Source organism: Meles meles, chromosome 20 (genome assembly GCF_922984935.1).
Source record: "Meles meles chromosome 20, mMelMel3.1 paternal haplotype, whole genome shotgun sequence".
Taxonomy (NCBI): Eukaryota; Metazoa; Chordata; class Mammalia; order Carnivora; family Mustelidae; genus Meles; species Meles meles.
Genome location: NC_060085.1, coordinates 28238805 through 28259818, shown reverse-complemented (window position 1 = coordinate 28259818; position 21014 = coordinate 28238805). Strand labels below are relative to the sequence as shown.

General features: G+C 42.8%; 1 protein-coding gene across 8 annotated transcripts in view; it reads left to right on the top strand.

Moving 5' to 3' along the window:
* FHIT (fragile histidine triad diadenosine triphosphatase) overlaps nucleotides 1-18583 on the top strand; it is a 1485305-nt gene extending 1466722 nt beyond the window's left edge. For all 8 annotated transcript variants that reach the window (XM_045989789.1, XM_045989788.1, XM_045989791.1 and 5 more), the window contains one exon: nucleotides 18293-18583. The gene's annotated coding sequence lies outside the window, so the exon portion shown is untranslated. The remainder of the gene's footprint in view (nucleotides 1-18292) is intronic.
* The last annotated feature ends 2431 nt before the right edge of the window (nucleotides 18584-21014 follow it).

Below are 21014 nucleotides of genomic sequence, written 5' to 3'. Positions count from 1 at the left end.
TCCTATGCCTAACATGTCCCTAAGCCACTTCTTACATAAGCAATCCTCCACTGTTTTGAAATTCCATGGGTGTCAATCAAGTTGGGTGCTCAACCAATCAGGACACACTAGAAAAAGCAGTTCTAAATTGTACTCGTTTTGGTGTTAATATTTTTCTGATGATCCAAAAGACACTGCTCTATGGTCTGCTCCTTCTAATTTATCATGAGTGGTGAGCAATGGAAATTGTGTTTTGTTTATTAAAGTAAAATCCAAAAAATGGAGGAAAGAGGGGAGAGGATCCAAAGAAAGAGCATTTAGAGAATTAAAATATCTTACTGGTGCCACTTGTCTCGGTAGTGTTAGTAAAATAAGATCTCCAGCTCAATTCTATATCATGTGCCCCTCTTCTTCTTCTTCCCTCCTTTAAGGGTACATGAGGTAGAACACACTCTTTGGAGAGGATGGGAGCCATGCAGAGGCAGGGAAAGAGAGAGCTGGGAAGGCACCTTGGGAACTCATCTTTACTTTCTTGTGGCCAGCTCATTTAGGAGCTGGATACCTGCCACCCATGCCATGCCCTTCCCAGACCCCAATGCACTGACCTATTTTGGCTATTACCATTTTGTGACCCTGTCACAGGGCAAATTTTGTTTCCCCTACTAGAGCCTCATGTAAATAATCCAGAATCAAGAGAATGTCAGGTGGCAGATAATGCCTCTTCTAAAGAAAATGACTGTCTGGAGTTTTAAACAGAACTTTCTAGAACATGCTTTGAAAAGAAATGACTGGTAAGGTAAACTTCATGGTTCAGTAAAAATTATGCCCAGCCCTACCCAACTAAAAAAGAAAAAAATATATATTTTAATCACTTGTCCTAAGTACTAGGCATATTCATCACCAAATCAAAGAATTCAAAGATCATTTTCAGTCTCCTAAGAATAATGTCTGGATTATCTGCCACTTTGTTTTTTACTCTCAGTGGAAAAGTCTTAAATAATTTAAGCAGGCTCCCTATCAACATTGTCACGAAATTTACTCTGTGGACTTGGGCACATCACTCTTTTGTGCCTCATTTTTCCTCTCTCTGAATTACTATGGTAGAAAACATTTTAATTATATCCTCGGGTTTTTATGAGAATAACACAAAGTAACAGCTAGGAAATAACGCTACCAAACCAGCTCTAAATTGTGCTCCTTCTAGATTTACTACTTCTCTGAGGATACAAAAGACATTTCAGTATGTTCTACTACCTCCAATTTATCATAAATGGGGAGCAATGGAGACTATGAGTGTCCGTTAGTTATGCCAATACGTAGATTCATTATTTTCCCTATGATTTCCATTATATTTTAAAGATGATAAATTATGGAAATGTTCAGGTTAGGATGAATTAGTTTAAATAATAATTAAAGAATAAAACCTGTAGGGCAGGATATTTTCAGACCACCAAAAGAGAAAAGAAAAACAGACTTCTGCTTCTATTACTAACAGACCAAATAATTTGAATTAAATACCCCCACTGTGTTCAACTAGGAAGAATTTTACAGAATACACACAAACATCTGCTAGAGGTAACAAGGCAGCAAGGGATTATAAGGTCAAGACCCAAAAGCAGTCAGAAATCCAGAGAGAAGAGCCCACCTTTTATAGCTGCTTCTCTACTGAGGGCATCTATGTCTTGAAGAGGCAGATGGGGCTAAAAATAATAAAAGCTGGGTTTCCAATGGCAGAATACTTTCTAAGTCTCCATACCTGGGGGGGAATGCAAAAATCTGGGGAAGTGATATCCTTGGAAAAAGAATGACCCAGATATAAGTCTGGGCCTGCTCCCAGCTACACAGCCCAATCTCAAATCATGTGGGCAATTGAGAAAATTTCACTTTTAGAAATGTAAGATCCCAAATTGATAGTCATATTAGATGCCTGGCAGAACCAAAGGGGAAAAAAAAAGTCATCCCTGGGGGGGGGGGGGAATACCACACCCAAGATCTTAAATCATTTCTACAAATTATTTTCTTCAAATACCCAACGCATGAATGTGTGCATATATATACCCCATAGCATATGCAGAGATAAGTCAATACAACTAAGATTAGGATCACAGGATACCTAAAATTGGAATGATAAGACACACTCACTAAAATAACTATCTTTAACTTGTTTCTAGGTAGAAAAGATATTTAAAAACAAAGAACTGGAATCTATAAGAAAATGAGATGATGTGAAAAAGAACCAAACAGAAATTCTAGAGCAGAAAAATACAGTAACTCAAGGAATGAATTTAGGAGCAAAAGAAGAGTTACTAAACCCTTAAAGATGAGCCATATGAAAATATTCAGAATGTACTAGAAAGAGTTGAAGGAAGAGTAGGGAAAAGTATGAGAGGTCAGAAAACATAAAATAAATATGTTTTCTCATAAAATGAGAAAGCCTAAGAAATATTTATTCACAATTCCAAAACAGTTTCAGTGAATTCTATATTTAAAGAGGTAATGGCTGTAAATTTTTCAAAACTGGCAAAAGCCACCAACCCAAAAGTCAAGAACACACCAATGCCAGAGCGGGGGGTGTAGCATCCACACCTGAGGGTATCACGGTACAACTGCAGAAAGCAAAGGGTGAGTCTCAGGTGTAATAATGGGGGTGAGGGTGGGGAAACCTCACATTCCAAGGAGTAATAGACCAAGAGACAAAAGGCAATAACAACAACAAAACCCCAGAAAAATCACAAGACCATGGGAATGACATCTTTATTTATCTATTTATTTATCTAAGAGAGAGGGAGAGAGAGCATCGAGGGGAGAAGCAGAAGAGGGACAGAGTACCAAGCAGACTTAGGGCTCCATCCTACGACCCTGAGGTCAGAACCTGAGCTGAAACCAAGAGTCAGAATCTTAATCGATTACACCATCCAGGTGTCCCAAGGAGTGACATCTTTAAAGAACGGAAAGAAAATGACTGTCACCCTAGATTTTCATACCCAGTTAACATATTCTTTTAAGAGTGAAAGTGAAACAAACACATTTTCTGACAAGGCTGAGAGAATTCATCACTACCTGAGTCATCTGAAAGGAATTCTGTAATACCCACCACCAGGCTCACCTGATGGGTATTATGGAAGGCACATATTGCATGGAATACTGGGTGTGGTGTATAAACAATGAATTCTGGAACACTGAAAAGAAATTTAAAAAAAAGGAATTCTAAAGAAAAAGTGATTAAAGGAAATTAGAAATAATTTGAACTGAAGGAAGAAAATCTAAAACTCATGGATGCAACTAAACATGATTAGAGAGTAACTTACTTATAGTTATTACTTATATGCATTTATTTGAAGAAAATAAAAACTGACAGTAATATGCTAAATGTCTATCTGAATATTGCAGTCATTCAAAAGGAAAAGAGCATATAATGAATAATTTTAAACCAATGGATTTGAAAATTGGGGTGAAATTTGAAGTTTCTAGGAAAAATGCATCTTACCTAAACTGACGCAAAGTAAAAAAAAAAAAAGAGAGAGAGAGAGAATAATTGGATAGCCATTAAAGAAATCAAACCTCAATTAAAACCCTCTCACACAAGAACCTAGATGTCCATCAACAGATGAATGGATAAAGAAGATGTGGTATATATACACAATGGAATACTATGCAGCCATCAAAAGAAATGAAATCTTGCCATTTGCGACGACGTGGATGGAACTAGAGCGTATCATGCTTAGTGAAATAAGTCAATCGGAGAAAGACAACTATCATATGATCTCCCTGATATGAGGACATGGAGAAGCAACATGGGGGGTTAGGGGGATAGGAGAAGAATAAATGAAACAAGATGGGATTGGGAGGGAGACAAACCATAAATGACTCTTAATCTCACAAAACAAACTGGGGGTTGCTGGGGGGAAGTGGGATTGGGAGAGGGGGAGCGGGCTATGGACATTGGGGAGGGGAGGCGAACCATAAGAGACTATGGACTCTGAAAAACAACCTGAGGGTTTTGAAGGGTCAGGGGTGGGAGGTTGGGGCAACCTGAGGGTTTTGAAGGGTCAAGGGTGGGAGGTAGGGGGAACAGGTGGTGGGTAATGGGGAGGGCACGTTTTGCATGGAGCACTGGGTGTTGTGCAAAAAGAATGAATACTGTTACGCTGAAAAAAATAAATAAAATGGAAAAAAAAACAAAAAACAACAAAAAAAAAAAACCCCTCTCACAATGATAACATCAGTCCCAGATAACTTTACTGCTACATTCTACCATGCAATTAAGAAAGAAAGAATCTGAATAAGACTGTTATTATCCATATAACTGATGGAAAAAATTCTGCCAGAGAACTGAAAAAAAGAGAAAGAAATTCTTCCACTTCTCACTTTGTTGTATGAGTTGCCTTCTTGCACATGAACCTGACAAGAACATCATAGAAAGGAACTCTATGGACTCACTGCACACGGAAATACAGATACCAAAGTCCTAAAATCTATCAGGTAGACAGATTGTGTATGTGTGTGAATGTACAATCTATGAGAAGAGAATACATTGTGACCAGTGCAATGTGGTTTCATATTAGACTACTGAGCATTGTCTTTCGCTAGACTAATAAAAGATGGAGGATAGGATCATCTCAGTAGATGTGGAAAAGTGTATTGATCAAATTCAATATCCCAACTTTATACAAAAGTTCCAGGACACTAAAACTAGAAGGGAACTTGTACTTAAGGATGAAACATTCAACGCTCTTTATCTGAGATTATAAATGACATGACAATATTTACTATTAGTCCTGCTATTTAACAATGTACTCAAGGCCCTAGCTACTACAGTAGGGCACGAATGAGAAAAAAAAAAAAAACAAAAAAAAACAAGTAGAAGGAGTGGAAACAAAGGAATAAAAGTGTCATTATTTGTAGACAGAAAACACAAAAGTCTGCTGAGAAACAATTAGAATTAATGAGTAAACTTAGCAAGGCCTCTGAATATAATATATGTAAGCTTTTTATTTCTCTATTAGCCATTCTCTTAGCACGGGCTGCCGTATACCATATATACCAACCCATAGACTGGGTGGCTTAACCAACAAAAATTTATTTCTCCCAGTTCTGGAGGCTAGAAGTCCAAGATCAAGGTGCCAACATGGTCAGGTTCTGGGGAGAATCTTCCTACTTTGTAGATGGCTGCCTTTTCACTGTATCCTCACATGGAGCTCTGAGAGAGAGCAGCAAGTCTGAGCCTCTCACTCTTTTTATAGGGACATTAATTCCACCATGGGGGCCCTCCACCCTCATGACCTCCCCTAACCCTCATTACCTTCCTGAGGCCCTACCTCCTATTACTATCACGTTGAAGTTTAGGGCTTCAGCTTATGGATTCTGAAGGGACACAATCATTTAGTCCATAACAGCCACACAGTAAGAAAATGGAAAAAAAAAAAATTGAAGTTAGCTTATGTAGATTTCCCCACCACTATCTCAAAGAAGAGCGTTCTTTTGAAACCTTTCCTAAGCTGAAATGGTGTAAAGCAAAGACGCAATTACCATTAACTTATATGGAAAATTCTTTGAGCATTTGCAGACCCCAAAATAACCTCTTTTAGGCTTTACTGTTACTTCAGGATACATCTTGCTAATGGATGCACAAAATAAATGGAGATAAACCACAGATGCTCACAGATACAGGTCATAGCTATGGCGGCTTGATGCTGAGTATAGTTGCCAGGGAAGGAGTTCGGCAGGGCTGTGCTCACTGCAAAATGCACGCTAAATGCTATTTTTGCTTTTTTCCCCCTTTTTCATAAAAGCAAAAATCCAATTCGGATTTTTTTCTGTTAGTAAAAACAGGTACTAATGTAGGTCTTTTGTAAAAGTGTGAAAGTGGTGGAAGTGAATTTTCAAAAAGCAGGGGACACCTATGTTAACATCAGAAATCAAATGCCTAGGAATAATTAAAGATGTGTAAGCTTCTTGACAAAAAACTACAAAGTAGTAGTAAGAGGCATTAAAGAAGAATTAAGTAAACAGAGAGAGGAATGACTCAACTCTCCTCAAATTGACCTGTAAATTTAATGCGACTCAGATCAAAATTATCATAGGATTTTTTTTTTTTTTGGTGGTAGTGGTGAAAATTTACATTTTCTTATGCTTATGGAAATGTAGCCAGAGACTATTAAAAAAGTAGACAAATGTATAGGAGCGCTTACTCTGATTGATATTAACTTATTCCAAGTCTATAAAAGTTAAGAGAGTATGGTATCAGTACAAGGAGTAGACTAATGGAACAAAATACAAAGCCCAGAGCCAGGCATATGTGAATACTTGATTCATGATTAAAATGAAGTCACAGAGCTGTGGGGAAAACAAAAGCTTTCCAGTAGAAGGCCCTGGGAAAAGGCCCATGTAGAAAACCAATGAAACTATACCCTACTTCACACCTTATGCAGAAGTCAATCTGAGGTGGGTTAGAATTCAGGATGTGAAGAATAAAACCATAAAGCATTTAGAAGATAATATAGGGGAATATCTTCATTATCTTGCTATAGGGAAAGACTTTTTAAATAGGACACAAAAACCATTACCATACAAGCAAGACTGATAAATTGGAATACATGTAAATTAAGAAATTCTGTATGGGGCGCCTGGGTGGCTCAAAGGGTTAAGCCTCTGCCTTTGGCTTGGGTCATGATCTCAGGGATCGAGCCCCATATCCGGCTCTCTGCTCAGCAGGGAGCCTGCTTCCCCTTCTCTCTTTGCCTGCCTCTCTGCCTACTTGTGATCTCTCCCTCTGTCAAATAAATAAATAAAAAAAAATTCTGTTTATCAAAAGACACCATTAAGAGAGATGAAAGGCAAGACACAAGAGGGGGGGAAGGCATTTGCCACATAGGTAGCCAACAAAGGATCAGTACCCAGAAGACTTTTTTAAAGAAAACAAAACAAAATAAGACCTTAAAAATCATTGAGTAAAAGTCAACAGCCCAATAGAAAATACAAAAAGTACTGTACGGTGACTAACATAACATTAAAAAACATTTTTGAAAAAAGATTGAACAGGCACTTTGGAAAAGTATCACAATGGCAAATGATCTTTAGTCATCAGGGAAGTGTAAACTTAAGACACAGTGAACTATCACTGTGTACCCTCCACAAGAGTCAAAAGCTGGCAAGACTGATGATATCAAGTGCTTGTAAGAGTGTGAAGAACAAACAGAATAGAACACACACTGTGTGGTTGCATTTGTGTAAAGTTCAAAAACAGGCAAAACTAAATTATAGTGTTTAGAGATACACTTAGAAGGTAAAATTATAAGGGAAAACAAGGAAGCAATCACCCTAAAATCAGACTAGTGGTTACCTTTTGGGGGATGCAAGAAAGGGGCGGTCATTGAGAAGGGAAATGTGGTGTAGGAGGGTAGAGGCAATGTTCTACTCCTTGCCACGGCCAGTGGCAAGATGTGTGTTTGTTTTATATTAATTCTCTAAGCTTGTGGGTAGATATGCAGTGGATGTGTGTTTGTGTGTGTATATGAATCTCCTGCACTTGTCTGTGTTATATTCCACCCTAAAAAGGACTAAAAGTAAATCAGATAAGTAAAGAACTTTAAGGAAAAAAGAAAAGGAAGGAAAAGTTTGACTTTAATGTACTAATTGTTGGCTAGATATTCAATTATTCCATAATAGGCTAAAACAAAAAAGAATAATTATTGTATGTAATCTTTACAGACACTGTACTCCTACATCAGAGCCCATTCTCTTCCTCTTGGCCATCCTCCCTGACTTTAAGAGGCCACACTGGCCAACAAGATCATTATCAGAGGAACTAAGTAACAGAGATCACCGTAGAGAGGACACTTTATTATTAATGATTCTTTTTTTTTTAAAGATTTTATTTATTTATTTGACAGAGAGAAATCACAAGAGAGGCAGGCAGAGAGAGAGGAAGGGAAGCAGGCTCTCCGTTGAGCAGAGAGCCCGATGCGGGACTCGATTCCAGGACCCTGAGATCATGACCTGAGCCGAAGGCAGCGGCTTAACCCACTGAGCCACCCAGGCGCCCCTATTATTAATGATTCTTAACAATACCACTCAGGGAGCACTTATTATGGACACCAAGCATGTTATCGGCTTTATGTCAGTTAAATCCCACAGCAACCCTGGAGTACTGTCCTGATTTTCAGATGTGGAAACTGAGGCTTACAACCACTATGGGACTTGCCCAAGGACTCTCATCTCAAGGTTATGTGGAGAGCCCGGGGTCAAGTGCTACAGTCTGACTTGGGAGCCCACACTTAATTTCACACTAAAATTGGTGGGTTTCTGTTTAGAGACATCATCTCCTGCTTGAACTCCAGCTAATTGACAACAAGAATTACACAATGAAGCTGAGGCTTAAGAGACTGCTTACTCTTGCTTTTTTACTAATTTCTGTAAAGGAGCCAGAATTTGGTAATTTCTGTGCTGGGGCTTTGGTCACTTCATCCACTTGTATCAGTAATGTGCTAAACAACCCTGCTAGAGAGAGTGTCGTCCCTCCTTTCTCCATACAGCCATAGTTACAGACTGAATATTTCTCTAAAAGCTAAAACTGCATTCAATGAGTAGGAATAAATCAAAGCTAATCAACCTTGGACCACAGTGCATTAGATGTTACTTTCTTGGGATCAATGAGGACTCCCAACGGCTCCATTCAAGACCTTTACCTCTAAAGATGTGGGTTTTCCACCAAGAGTCTGAAATTAACTCTTGGGTTTCAAAACACTAAAAAGCTTGTTGACAGATTTGAGAAGAAAATAAGATGGGGTGTAGCGGACATTTTTTTTTAAAAAGACTTTATTCATTTGAGAGAGACAGAGAGAGAACATTAGCAGGCAGATGGGCAGAGGAAGAGGGAGAAGCAGTCTCACTACTGAGCAGGAACCCCCATGCAGGGCTTGATCCCAGGATCCTGAGATCATGACCTGAGCCGAAGGCAGACACTAAACTGACTGAGCCACCCCAGCATCCCTGTAGCATTGAGTTTGGAACTGCCAGTCTCATCCATAGGCCACAGTCTGGGCTTGTGACCCCCATCCCCCCTCCCCCCCCCCACACACATTCAGCTTATTAGAGTTCTCCTCTACTATTTGGTGTATGGACATACAGAGAGAAGCCCTTAAAGGGGTAAGGTGTATTTGAGACTATTGGCAGTCATCCTGATCATCATTTGGACAAGGCTAATGCACGAGAAGCCCCCAGAGCGAAGGGAGACAAAAAGATAGGGGAGATGAATTCCCACATCCACCCCACCCTTCACAGTTAAACGGTCAGTAATGATGTCAGTTTTCTTCAGAGGCTCATTTGCGCTGAGGTCTCCTTACTTGCCATCGAGAGTCCTGCCTACGACAGGGGCATGGACTGCTTTCTTCCTAGAGGACCCTCTTAACCATGAGCATCTAGGACTCAATCACCAACTATTTACGGAGATGCCATTTTGAGCCAAACACTGAGGCAGAGTAGGCGAAGTATGCCCTTGCCCCAGAGAAAGTGCTGGTCAGTCTCAAGCAGGAAGACTGACTGGAGAACAGGCAAGCATGTGACTGTGCTCTGTGCAAGTCGGCGGTGCAATGTCAACAGTACCTGGGACCAAATTGATTTCTCTACCTTATCGCACCATGAAGTAGTTGACTCTGTGTCAATTTTGTCTAACCCCTCATGCCCACACACAATTACATGCCCTCTAAGAGCCACCCCATGGTCTAGGATTAGCCAATCAATTTTAATGCGTATTTAAGGGATTCTTCAAAGTGTGTGAGTCAGTGTGTAAAAGGATAGCTCATGTAATAATTAAAGCATTAAAAGAACCCAATTGAGGATTCCCTTTCCGCCAGCAGATATCTTTAGGTCAAGAAGGTCTATAAAAACTGGCAGATCATTTCCATTCCTTTAAGACAGGTAAAAATGGCTTTGAATGTAATTAGATGTTCATAGCAATTTTCCCTCTGCTAAAGCTCTACATCTTGTTCCAATGAGGCCCACAAAAAGTTTAGAACTGTTGGCATTCTAAGCTGCAAACTGACGGTGTGGTATTGCTTTGAAGAAGTGAAAGCCCATGATATTGCTTGAATCACTTTTAATTAGAAATGATAAGCCAGAGTTATAGCTTTAGGAAAGGGAAGCTTTCTCACAGGCAAGGCCAGTCTTGGCACTGCGGAACTGTGGGCCGCTCTTAGAACTCTGCCCCCTCTCTCCTCCGCTCTCGGGTGGCTCTGCAGATTCCGGAGTTATCAACTTGGAGCATGGAATATGCCTACTGTAGTAAAATCAGCATTTATCTTTGGCACCCCTATCAAAGTTCTGTTTTATTACTCTCTTCTCAAGGATCTGTTATCTATCCAGGCAGGTTTTCTTTTCTTTTAAGGTGGTAGAGCTTGTGGGCAGTTAATTTTAATTTTTTTTAATCCTTTAAAAGAATGAGACTCCATGGAAATGCAATGTAGTGCAAAATTTTAAAAGGAAAGTATTCTCAGTAAAACCTGCGAACTTCCCCCGCACTCTGGGTAAGTTTTGTGATACTGTAGTTAAAGATACAACTTCTGTACCTAGGATACGTATGCCACTTCTTGCCTCTGACTCTTAAAATACGCATCAATACCCCCAAACTCACCCAAGGTCGTACAAAAGAATGAATACATTAAAATAGGAAGCTCTTGTAAATGGCAAGTTAGATTATGTCTCTCCTCCATATGTGGGAAAGCCAGCCAGGACCTACTCCCGAGAAGTTTTGGCGGCCACAGTAAAGGACAGAAGATCAAATCCAGTCTCCTCTCCCAGGTCTCTTGCCCACACTCGTTCTTCCAGCCTTCCTGCTTCCCTGCTGTCACCAGGTCACATCAGACACACCCCCACTTTGGGGTTCTGGCCCCATTTGTCCCCCTCTGCCTGAAATTCTTTTCTCCCTCCATTCAGGATTTGATCAAATGTCACCTGCTCCCAAAAGGCCTTCCCCAAGTGCCCAGTCTAAAGTAGCGCCTTGGTCTCCTTCTTTCCCTTAAACTGGCCTTAAGCCCTCTGTCTCCCCACACCTGGGCAGCTTCACTCTGCTCATTCCAGAGCCCGGGGCCAGAATACTGTCATGGAGGAGCACTGGCCCATAGGAACCGAACATGAGCCACATATGTCATTTGAAATTTCCCAGTAGCCACCTTAAGGACTGATTAATATGTTTGTATTTATATTTAACCCAGTATATCCAAATATTATTTTAATATCTTTATAATCTAAAAATATAAATATAAAAAATGATTGAGCTGTTTTGCATCCTTCTTTTAGAGTAAGTCTTCGAAACCTAGACTTTATACTTTCTGCGCATCTCAAGTCACCTCTTTGGTGCCCATTAGCTGCATGCGGCTAGTGGCAACCACACTGGCCACTGCAGGTGGGAAGAGGGTGAGCTCGGGGATTAGCACATCTGGTTCCAATCTTGCACTTACTGTATGACCCTTCCCCAGCTGGAACACTGGCATTACGACATCTACCTCATGTGGCTGAGGTGAAGACTGCATGAGGTTTCCATACAGAAAGATGTATACCCCTAAGCACAAGAGCAGGCTGGTAGATGCTCGGGACGGATGGCTTTCCCTGCTGTGCACAACTTTCAGGGCCTCTCTCCTCACTCCAGTTGAACTTGTGTGGTGGTGCCTCTGTTGCCACTGTCTGCCATGACTGGGGAGGCCTCTGGTGGGATGGAGCAAGAGCTTTGGAGATTGGGTTCTCCTTCTAGCCCTCTCACCAGGCACATTAATATGCCCAGCAAGGAGTCTCTTCCTGAAAAAGATGATCAAGTCCTCAAAGTGAGCATTCAGCTATCTCTTCTATCAGTGGGACAGTCAGCTTCCATGTCCCTACTGAAAGAAATCACTCTGAGCATCTATGGGCCAGAAGGGGGTCAATATACAGTTCCACAAAGACAGAAAGTGTTCCATAGAGCAGACATAACACGTCTAGGCACACAGAGTGATAACACAGGCTTAAGACCCTTCCTGTTTGTAGTCTACGTGTGAATACCACAGAGATAGCTCCGTAGAGATTTCCCCATACGGACTGCTGATGTCTCTGCATGGATGTGTTCATCCCTGCCTTTTCTTCTGCATGTCATTCTTAGTGTGAGAAAGAGTCTCAGGAAAAGCAGGGTGATGTGAACTAGTCTGTGTTCCCAGTAGCTTTCAACTGTGTTTCCTTGCCAGTTTTCAACCTTTGGTCTTTTCGTCCCAAGCAGACCTTGAGTGTAATTCAGGTTAGTCTCTTTTTGAGTCGGTGAAGCAAAGTGGAACTTTTTTCACCTTCATGCTCAAAATAGAGCCTTCAAAATTCCATCTTTTTGTTTTTGATGAAAGGCCCTGCTCCAGGCAGTAGATTTTTATCCATTAGCCTAAGGATTTTTTGGATTATAATCTAAACTCACATGTAAGGCAGAAACGACGGAGTTATATCAACTTCTGTACCTTTTAAATGGCAGAGAACAAAAAAATATAATAACCTCATTAGGCTGTTAAATGTGCTGAACCCTGACAAATCCTCAGTGTGACGATCCTTGAGTATTTGCCTGTAATCCCTCAGCAAATACACCTTTTATTCAACCACAGAGTTGCACACACTCCAGATACAAGTGCCATTAATTAAATAACACACTCAGCAAACTCTCAGAGCCATTAATTATCAAAGGTAGCCTGTGCCATGGTTGGCTCCAAAATTCCATTGTAACAAAAGAGCACAAGTAGAGGGGAGGAATGTGCGAGAGGAAGGTCACCCTCAAAAGCAGGATAAGAAAAAGCTGTCAGACAGAGGAAATGACAAAGCATGTATACCTTTTAGCTTTCCTTTTGCCCCTTCGGAGAGTTGAGAAGAAGGGAAAGTATTTCACATTGTAGGGACTTTCTTTCTCAAAATTAGTTTCTCTCACGAAAGACGCAAGTAAATATAAAGTAATCCTTTTTCATTTCAACTGAGTCTCAGGGAAAAGTAATATCAGCTGAAGATTTAGAGACAAATAAAGCCTGTTCTTCATAAGCTCCCTCAGAACGAGAAAGCCTTTTAAGGGGAGTCTTTGCTCAGTACAGACACGGGGAAGGGGACGTCACAGGGACAAACGTGGAAGACAGAGGCCTTCCTGGTTTCAAGTGGACAACAAGAAAACGCTCCGGGAGTGCCACGAATTTGCCAGGAGCGGGTTTGCTCTTTTCTGCCTCCTCACTCCCACCATCAAGCCTCAAAGGCTTCGCAGCTTCACTAGCCAGGAGACAGTGGGATAAAGGAAGTGCTAAGCCCTGCGGGGTCTCCGTAAATCACTCACAGCTACAGCTTGGGTCTCATCTTTCTTGTGTGTTTGCTGTTCTTAGTGTTTGATTTATCCCTTCAAAGAGAAAACCAACAATGCCGAGTCTGTGGCCACTCTATAAAGGACAGCCCCCGGGTGAGCCCCACCTCTGTGCAGAACAGCACACGGCATCCCCCCTCCTGCGTGGGGCTGGCCCCACGGTGCCCTCAAGGAGGCACAAACGCGGGACGGGGCCACGGGGAAGTTTCGGCGGAAGTTAATGCACCACTAGCTCATCAAAGGAAGTTGTGTTATTAATCAGTGCCAGGGGTGTACCACAGAGGAATGGTTTTGAGCCAGGAAACTTGGCGTGAGATCACCCTGTTCTCTTGAGTCTGTCCTCACACCGCTGGTTTTCTGGCCACTGCTGGGGCATAAGTCTTTCTGTCTCTAGATGAAAGAATAACTGCATTGCCTCAGAGTTCCTCATCAGAGTGGCTCTCTGTTCCTTGCCATTTCTCCCCCAGCTTCCCCTTTACCCAGTTACTCTAAGAGATTGCCACCAGCGGCTTTTGTGGCCCAATTTCTGAGACCAGTTTATTAAGAAAAAGCTGAAAAGCAGAGGTGAAAGGTGCCTGCCCGTAGAAAATTGCTCCTCTTGTTTTTGGTGTGAGCAGAATGACTTTCCGTGGCTGTGTGCCTATATCTCTAGGCTGCTAGGAACAAAGAGTTACTTTTCGTAGAAGAGATTGTTACAGAGGAATTTGATGTTAGGGTCTCAAGACTTGGTTTTGCTGGTGAGTGTGATTACTTTACCTTAAAACCATTTCTGTGACATCCCTGGTATGGATGCAAATCAAGTCATCTCATACAAGCTCATGGGCAGGAATCACTTCCCTTTGAAGGCCAACACTTGCCCGGTGTGTGTGGCTCTGCTAAGACTGTGGCAGATGGATAGCCTTGGATGTCTGCATCTGAAACCTACGAAAACTTGTCTCCGGCTCCTGAATTGCTTTGGGGCAGCTGGAGCATTTTACTGGGAGCACACTTCAGAGCTGAATCAAAAAGGAGACAGGGCTGGAGCTCTTTGCTTTCACATTCAGTGATATCCCCCCCAGAAGTCTAAGCCATACTTCTGACCCATTAGATCAGAATCTTGGTGGGGGGGTGGGTAATTCCAGTGAATAGCCACATTGAGAAACACAACCTTCAAGAAACCGAAGGGGACAGTGTGTTGAGTTTTTGTGGCCCCCAGTGTTCCTTTTGCATTCTGTCAGCTAGACGGACTGTGGCCGGCTCCCATCCAGGTTCACTTACAGAAGGGAGAGGCGTTGATCTGGTTTCTTAGCCTCAAAGCAGAAAACTTCTCCTCTGGGCCGATCACAGAGTACGAGGTAGAAGATTTCTCTGCTGACACCGTAGTGAAAAGACATCGTCTTAAATGCATGCAGAGCCTGGCTGGATCTGTTGAAAACAGGGAACTCTGCTTCTGTGTTGTGGAGAATGACTTTTTGGAGCATAAAGACACCTACGCGGTCAAGGAGAAGTCGGCATGGTTCAGCTCATAACCCCGGGGATCCATGTGTCCCTCGCTTCTGTTTGTACTCACTAACTCCTGACAACAACATGCAAATTAACGTAGAAGACTTGCCTGAGGCAACAAGGAAAGCCAGAGGGGAAGATGACAGCATCCACCACTACCAGCCCTACTCAAAACTTAATCTTTCTCCTTCAGACATTCGTGTTTTCCTTCCAAATTGGAAGCTCTCCTTCCCAAAAATCTCTTCTACAGACTAAAGTCATGATGCTTCCCTTCTGCCTTTATTCCCTATCCTGCAAAATAAACCTCCCCCTGAACTTCATGATACTCCCTATTACTCCTCAAGCACAGCCTTGCCTGGGAGCGCGGTGTCCTCAGTTCATCTGCCACTAGATTAGAGACATAGAAATATTGGAAAAACACACATTCACGGCGATCAGTCACACTTCACACATTCCAAGTCCATGTTGTCTGTTCTTGAAGCCCCAGAAAGGCCACATTTTTGGGACTGGTTGCCCAGCCCCCGATCATCTCTTGCCTGGCCGCGTGCTGTGCTGAGCATCTCTCCACAGGAGCTAGAAGTGCCCTGAGGATCCCATCATTCACCTCCATGCACCTCCTCCGGGTCTCACTCATGCCTCAGTAAAGACATTTGTTGATATGCCCAGACAGCACCAAGACACCACTGTCTAAGGGAATATTAGAGGGAAGTAGGGACATGAAGGTCACCCACCATATGACATCCAACCACAAGACGGGAAGATGAGCACCTTGCCCAGATGCACCCTCTCCAAAAATGAGACTGAGGGGCGCCTGGGAGGCTCAGTCATTAAGCGACTGCCTTCGGCTCAGGTCATGATCCTAGGATCCTGGGATCCAGCCCCACATCAAGCTCCCTGCTCAGTGGGAGGCCTGCTTCTCCCTCCCCACTCCGCCTCTTGTGTTCCCTCTCTTGTCTCTCTCTGTCAAATAAATAAATTAAATCTTTTTTTTTTTTTTAATATTTTATTCATTTATTTGACAGAGAGAGAGGTCACAAGTAGGCAGAGAGGCAGGCAGAGAGAGAGGGAGAAACAGGCTCCCCACCAAGCAGAGAGCCCGATGCAGGGCTCGATCCCAGGACCCTGAGATCATGACCTGAGCCGAAGGCAGAGGCTTAAACCACTGAGCCACCCAGGCGCCCCAATAAATTAAATCTTTAAAAAAAAAATGAGACTGAATCTCTTGCTGTGTAGCTAAGCTCTGACATTCACTGGCTTTGACTGGCAATGCAATCCAGAGGGAAATCACGGTAGTGACACCAGGGGCTAACCTGAGTGAGCGCTTACAGTGGGTGAGGCTCTGCTTCAAGTGCTTTGTGTGCATTCACAGGCTCAGTCCTCTCCCGCCAGCACCCCCAGCCAAGCCCAATCCACATCCCCTGCAGACACAGAGCCAGTCAGCCATGAGGCTGGGCTTCAGACCCAGCCTCCGCAAAGCCCGATAAGGTCCCTCTCTGTGCTCCGACTTTAAAAGCAGACTCTGCTTCCCACAAGCTTCCAGGCTTGTCGGAGAAAAGGAACTGCTAAATGCAGAGCCTGCAGAAGCGAGGCAGACTGTGTGGATGCCAGTGTTGGTGAGGGATGTGTGCGGAAGCATTGTAAGGAGACTGACGGGAAGTCCGCTCAGGTACAGAACAAGGCTTCCGTGGAGATTCAGAAATTACAGGGTTGGTGTCAGGGAGGGCGGGTGTGACCAATAACACGGGACCACAACGTTCAAAAGACCAAAAATAAAACCGAGGGAAACTTCTCCTAGGACATAAATCTGCCCTAGACAGGTGAGACGGAGGAAAAGAAAGGGCACATCCATTTTCAGGCCTGCACAGGTGCCTCTGACTCAAAGTCAATAATTGTTCAAGGACAAGGGCAATGATGAATGATCAGGAGATGACCTGTATGCCCAGACAAGATGGGTGGTGCTGAGCACAATAGAGAGCGATCCCAATGTCATAGAGAACGGAGACAGGCCCCCATCTCGGGAACGAGGGAGGGGAGCTGCAAACTGACTGGTGCCTATACCCTACTTTCCACCCCTCACTCCCAGGTATCAGTAAATGCGGGGGGGGGGGGGTCAGGAGGAGGAGTGGACCCTGAGCTCAAATGTGAAGGCTGAAGCAGAAGTGGTTAGGCTTCTATGCTCTGGGTCCTGGAAGGGACCAGATATACTTCCAAAGGGATGCCTGCCTGCCCTTTGCTCTCTGACCTTGGTACGTCCTTAGAGAAAAAGCATAATGCTAGACTCAGTAAAAATTCTCTCCATATGCCGGAGTCTCCTCACCCAGGCAGGACTGAACAAGCCCATACTGGGGACACCCTTGAACTACACACTGGATCTAGGAAGCAGAGGATTTGCAGCTCAGTCTCCAGATCTGTGTCCATGGGGTTGCACCCAGAGTCATCCATTTAACAGACAAATAGCAAACAGGAAGTGAAAAGCAATGTAAATCTACACTGAAGTTTTGGAAAACCCTGAATTGTGCTTCTCAACAAAGTTCCTCAAAATCTCCTCCTATATCACACCCATGGTGGCTGTGCCCAATGTCACCTGGCACCCCTTCTTTCAACCTTCCCCCAGTATCATGGAATCTAGCCCAGAAATTTCTCATCTTTCCCCTCCCCCTGGTTAATTTTCTCTTTCCTGTAACTGTCTGCCTTTCCCAATGTCCTCCAAGCTGGTAGCCTCACCCTGTACGGTTCCCTACCACTCCCAACTTACTGATACCAGTAATTAAGGCCCAGAAACCAAGGATCCAACAGGTTCTCCTCTAGGGTAGAGGGAGATGCCAGAGATATGAAAGGCATTTGTATGATCTAGGGGTTTTCTTTTCTCTCCATGATTAACCTCCCCCTTCCTTATTTTATGAGTAGAAATTATTTTTTTAAATTCTAGCCCAATCCTTAAGATAACTTAGACTTGAAGCAAAGTGAATTCTGCCTGCTACACGGTAGCTCAGTAATTCCCCAAATCTCAGACTCTTCTGGAGAGCTCGTTAAAAGCACAGAGTCTCGGGCCTCTCTCCAGATCTGCTGAGTCAGAATGTGGGGGACAGACTTGAGAAATCTGTGTTTTTAACAAGCTCATCCGGTAATTCTGGTAACAACTATGTTTGAGAATCCATTCTTACCTAATTAATAAAGGTCTGAATTGGCTTCATTTGTATGTAAGGCTCATGTCCATAAAATAGACCTTAAGAGACCACGCAGCTGACCTCTGGGGTGTGGGGAGTGGAGAGAAGCCACAGAAAATGTGGGGATCCAGGGAGTACAGACACCAGCAGGGTTGGAACCCACCTTTTCATACATTCTGCCCACATCTTTATGGCTTCTTGGAAATTGTTAGTGGCAATCCAATAGATTAGCAGTAAGCAAACTTAACATTTTGTTTATTGCCATTACTCAAAAAATGCTATTGGTTCTAACTAAATGTCTGTTTTTATGTTCTGTCATTTCCAGGCATGAAAGTAACTTGAACAAATCCCAAGGCATAAGGAAATGGGCCTCATTCTCTAGGACTCTGCGGCATTGGAAATGAAGCTAAGCAGACTTTATTACATCCTACAATTCTGCAGCCTTTTGCGAAGCATTTTATTACACTTGTGAAAGCCATCGGGGTTACGTTTCAATCACGATGACTGACAGGCTAACTTCAAAATAACAGCATCGACAGCCCTTCCACACTTCCTGGGCTATGTACTTAGAATAGAACCTTTTCTAAATTGTCCCTTGGCCTGGATGGAAATAAAATGGTAGTTAAAATATTTATCTTGTGTGTTGGGTAACTTAAAAATTGATATTTGGGGGCCTCTGAAAGGCATAACTGAGGAAGTCAATCTTTTAGAGCTACCGTGCTTGCTGTAACCAAAGGTTTGTTAAAGCTGAGATAAAATTTAGTTTCCATTTTTGGTAGCAAACCAAACAGAACTAGAAATGCATGGCTTTTCCTCAGCTGTATTCTCCTCCTGCCTCGGGTGCAGAGAGGCAGAGCTGAAAGAGCTTAAGATGGCAAAAATGGGCTTTAAGAAACTAATAAACATGTAATGAGGTGATCAGACACCTCGGACTGGGCCATTTGAGTGGCAGGAATGTAACAAAAAGGAACGGAGAAGCTCTTGATGTTGAAGAAGCATGCCCCTTGCCCAGAATAGTAAAAAAAAAACTTTTTTTTTTTTTTTCTGGAATAGTCAATTTCTATCAGGAAGGATGACAGAAGTAGGCTCTTTCTTTTCTCTGGTATTTTAATAAAAGGGGAGAGTTGAGTTTATAGAGAAAAATAAAACATATCAATGGCACTGCGATAAAGAACCACAAAAAGCCTCCCTAAGAATCTCTGTTGCCTTATGGGCTACTCCCTGACCTCAACACCATCATCGACGTAAGGCATATTAGTTTCCTGTGAGTGCTGCAACAAATTACTACAAACTGGGTGGCGTAAAATGACAGAAATGTGTCCTCTCACAGTTTGGAGGTCAGAAGTCCAAAGTCCAGGGAGGCCCTGCTCCCTCCAGAGGTTCTGGAGGAATCTCTCCTAGCTGCTGGTGGTTGTCAAGAAAACCTTGGATTTTCTTGACAAAATCCCATTCTCTGCCTGTCTTCACCTTCCCCCTCTTCTGTGTATCTCCTCTGTGTATCTCTTCAAAAGAGACTTGTCACTGGATTGAGGACCCACCCAAATAATCCAGAATGATGTCCTCATGGTCTTAATATCCTTTACTTAATTACATCTGCAAAGGCCCTTTTCCAAATTAGAAAACATTTAGAGGTTCCCAGGATTTGACTTGGATATATCTTGTGGGAGGAGGGCACCATCCAACCCACTCCCTGGGACATTTGTTGTTTGACAGTTTCTGATCTAGTATAAGCCAATAAACTGAGTATGACAATCACATCTTCTTCTCTGTCTTTGCCAAAGTCCTATAGATGGACAATAGTTTGGCAGATGCCTTCTTGAGACCCCAAAGCCTCTCATTCCCAAGCCTCGTCTGAGATGCTCCTTTCTTAGCTAAAAGGAAAAAGCACTGCAATATGAGTAGGATGTGTTCAGAAGATTAAACACCAGTGAGGGAAGATGGCAAGTATTGGTGATTTCCCCCAGCTCAAGGGTGGCTGATTTGTGGTCCAAAGAAGAGCCCTAAAAGTACTGATTTTTCTTATCCCCAGAAGGTCAGAAATGAATTCCATCTCCATTTTAATAGCAGATGTCACCAGAAGACCCTGCTGCTGCTGTTGGGGCTAATTCCACGTGTTACTCAATGGTTTTCAAAGTGAAGAAACAGTCTCTGATCAAACAGTGCGTGACACTGCAAACCTACCAGCAGCTGTGGTTTCCATTTTGACTGTCCAACTGAAATCCTAGAGGAGCCTCATTTCTGCCCTTCCTCCCATGCATTTCCTCAGCTTAGCATCTTCCTATAACTCTGCCATGGTTTGGAGGCTGGGGAGGTTGTGGAGGCTGGGGGTACAGAAGGCCAGGGCTTCCATGTCAGTCCCGTGAATCCATGCCCGATGGGAGGCCTGATAACCCAATAAGGACTGTTTATAGTGCCTTTTAAGAGATGTTTCTAGAACTAACAAAGCCTACTGATACCAATATGGGAAAAATAACTATTATTCCATTTGCTAAAGTGGGTCTGGTCTGTATGGAGAAAAATCAGAAGGAAAGAACAGTATCCCTGGCAGTAATCTTTTTCTCTCTCATTTCTGCTTGGACACAAATACCCACTAGGGGGTTTCAGTTTTGCCCAAGAGCTGGACAGTTCCTAATGTTACGGCAAATAATGGATAACTATGTGTATATGGGCGTCCATTCCATCGTGCTTATCAGACAAGAGCACAGAAGCCAGTCTCTGTATTGACAACACTCTGAAGGAAGATGCCCCCTATATATCTGTATGTGCTCACTTTAGACCCACTCCTTATCTTTATTGTTACATCTATAATCAAATTCCAAAGGCAAAAGAGAAGGACACTCTATTTTTGGTGAAGAACTGGAAAGGAACTTTCCCCATGATTATCTCCACCACAGCTGACCCAGAGTTATACAACAATACTTCTCAAACCCCATCAATTCTTTCAGATGGTATGAAGGAGCTGTGTGTCTCGTGAATGGAAACCTCTCCCATCCATCCCTCTCTGTATCTAAGCTTGAGACTAAGTCTGGGGATGTACCTACTTCTTT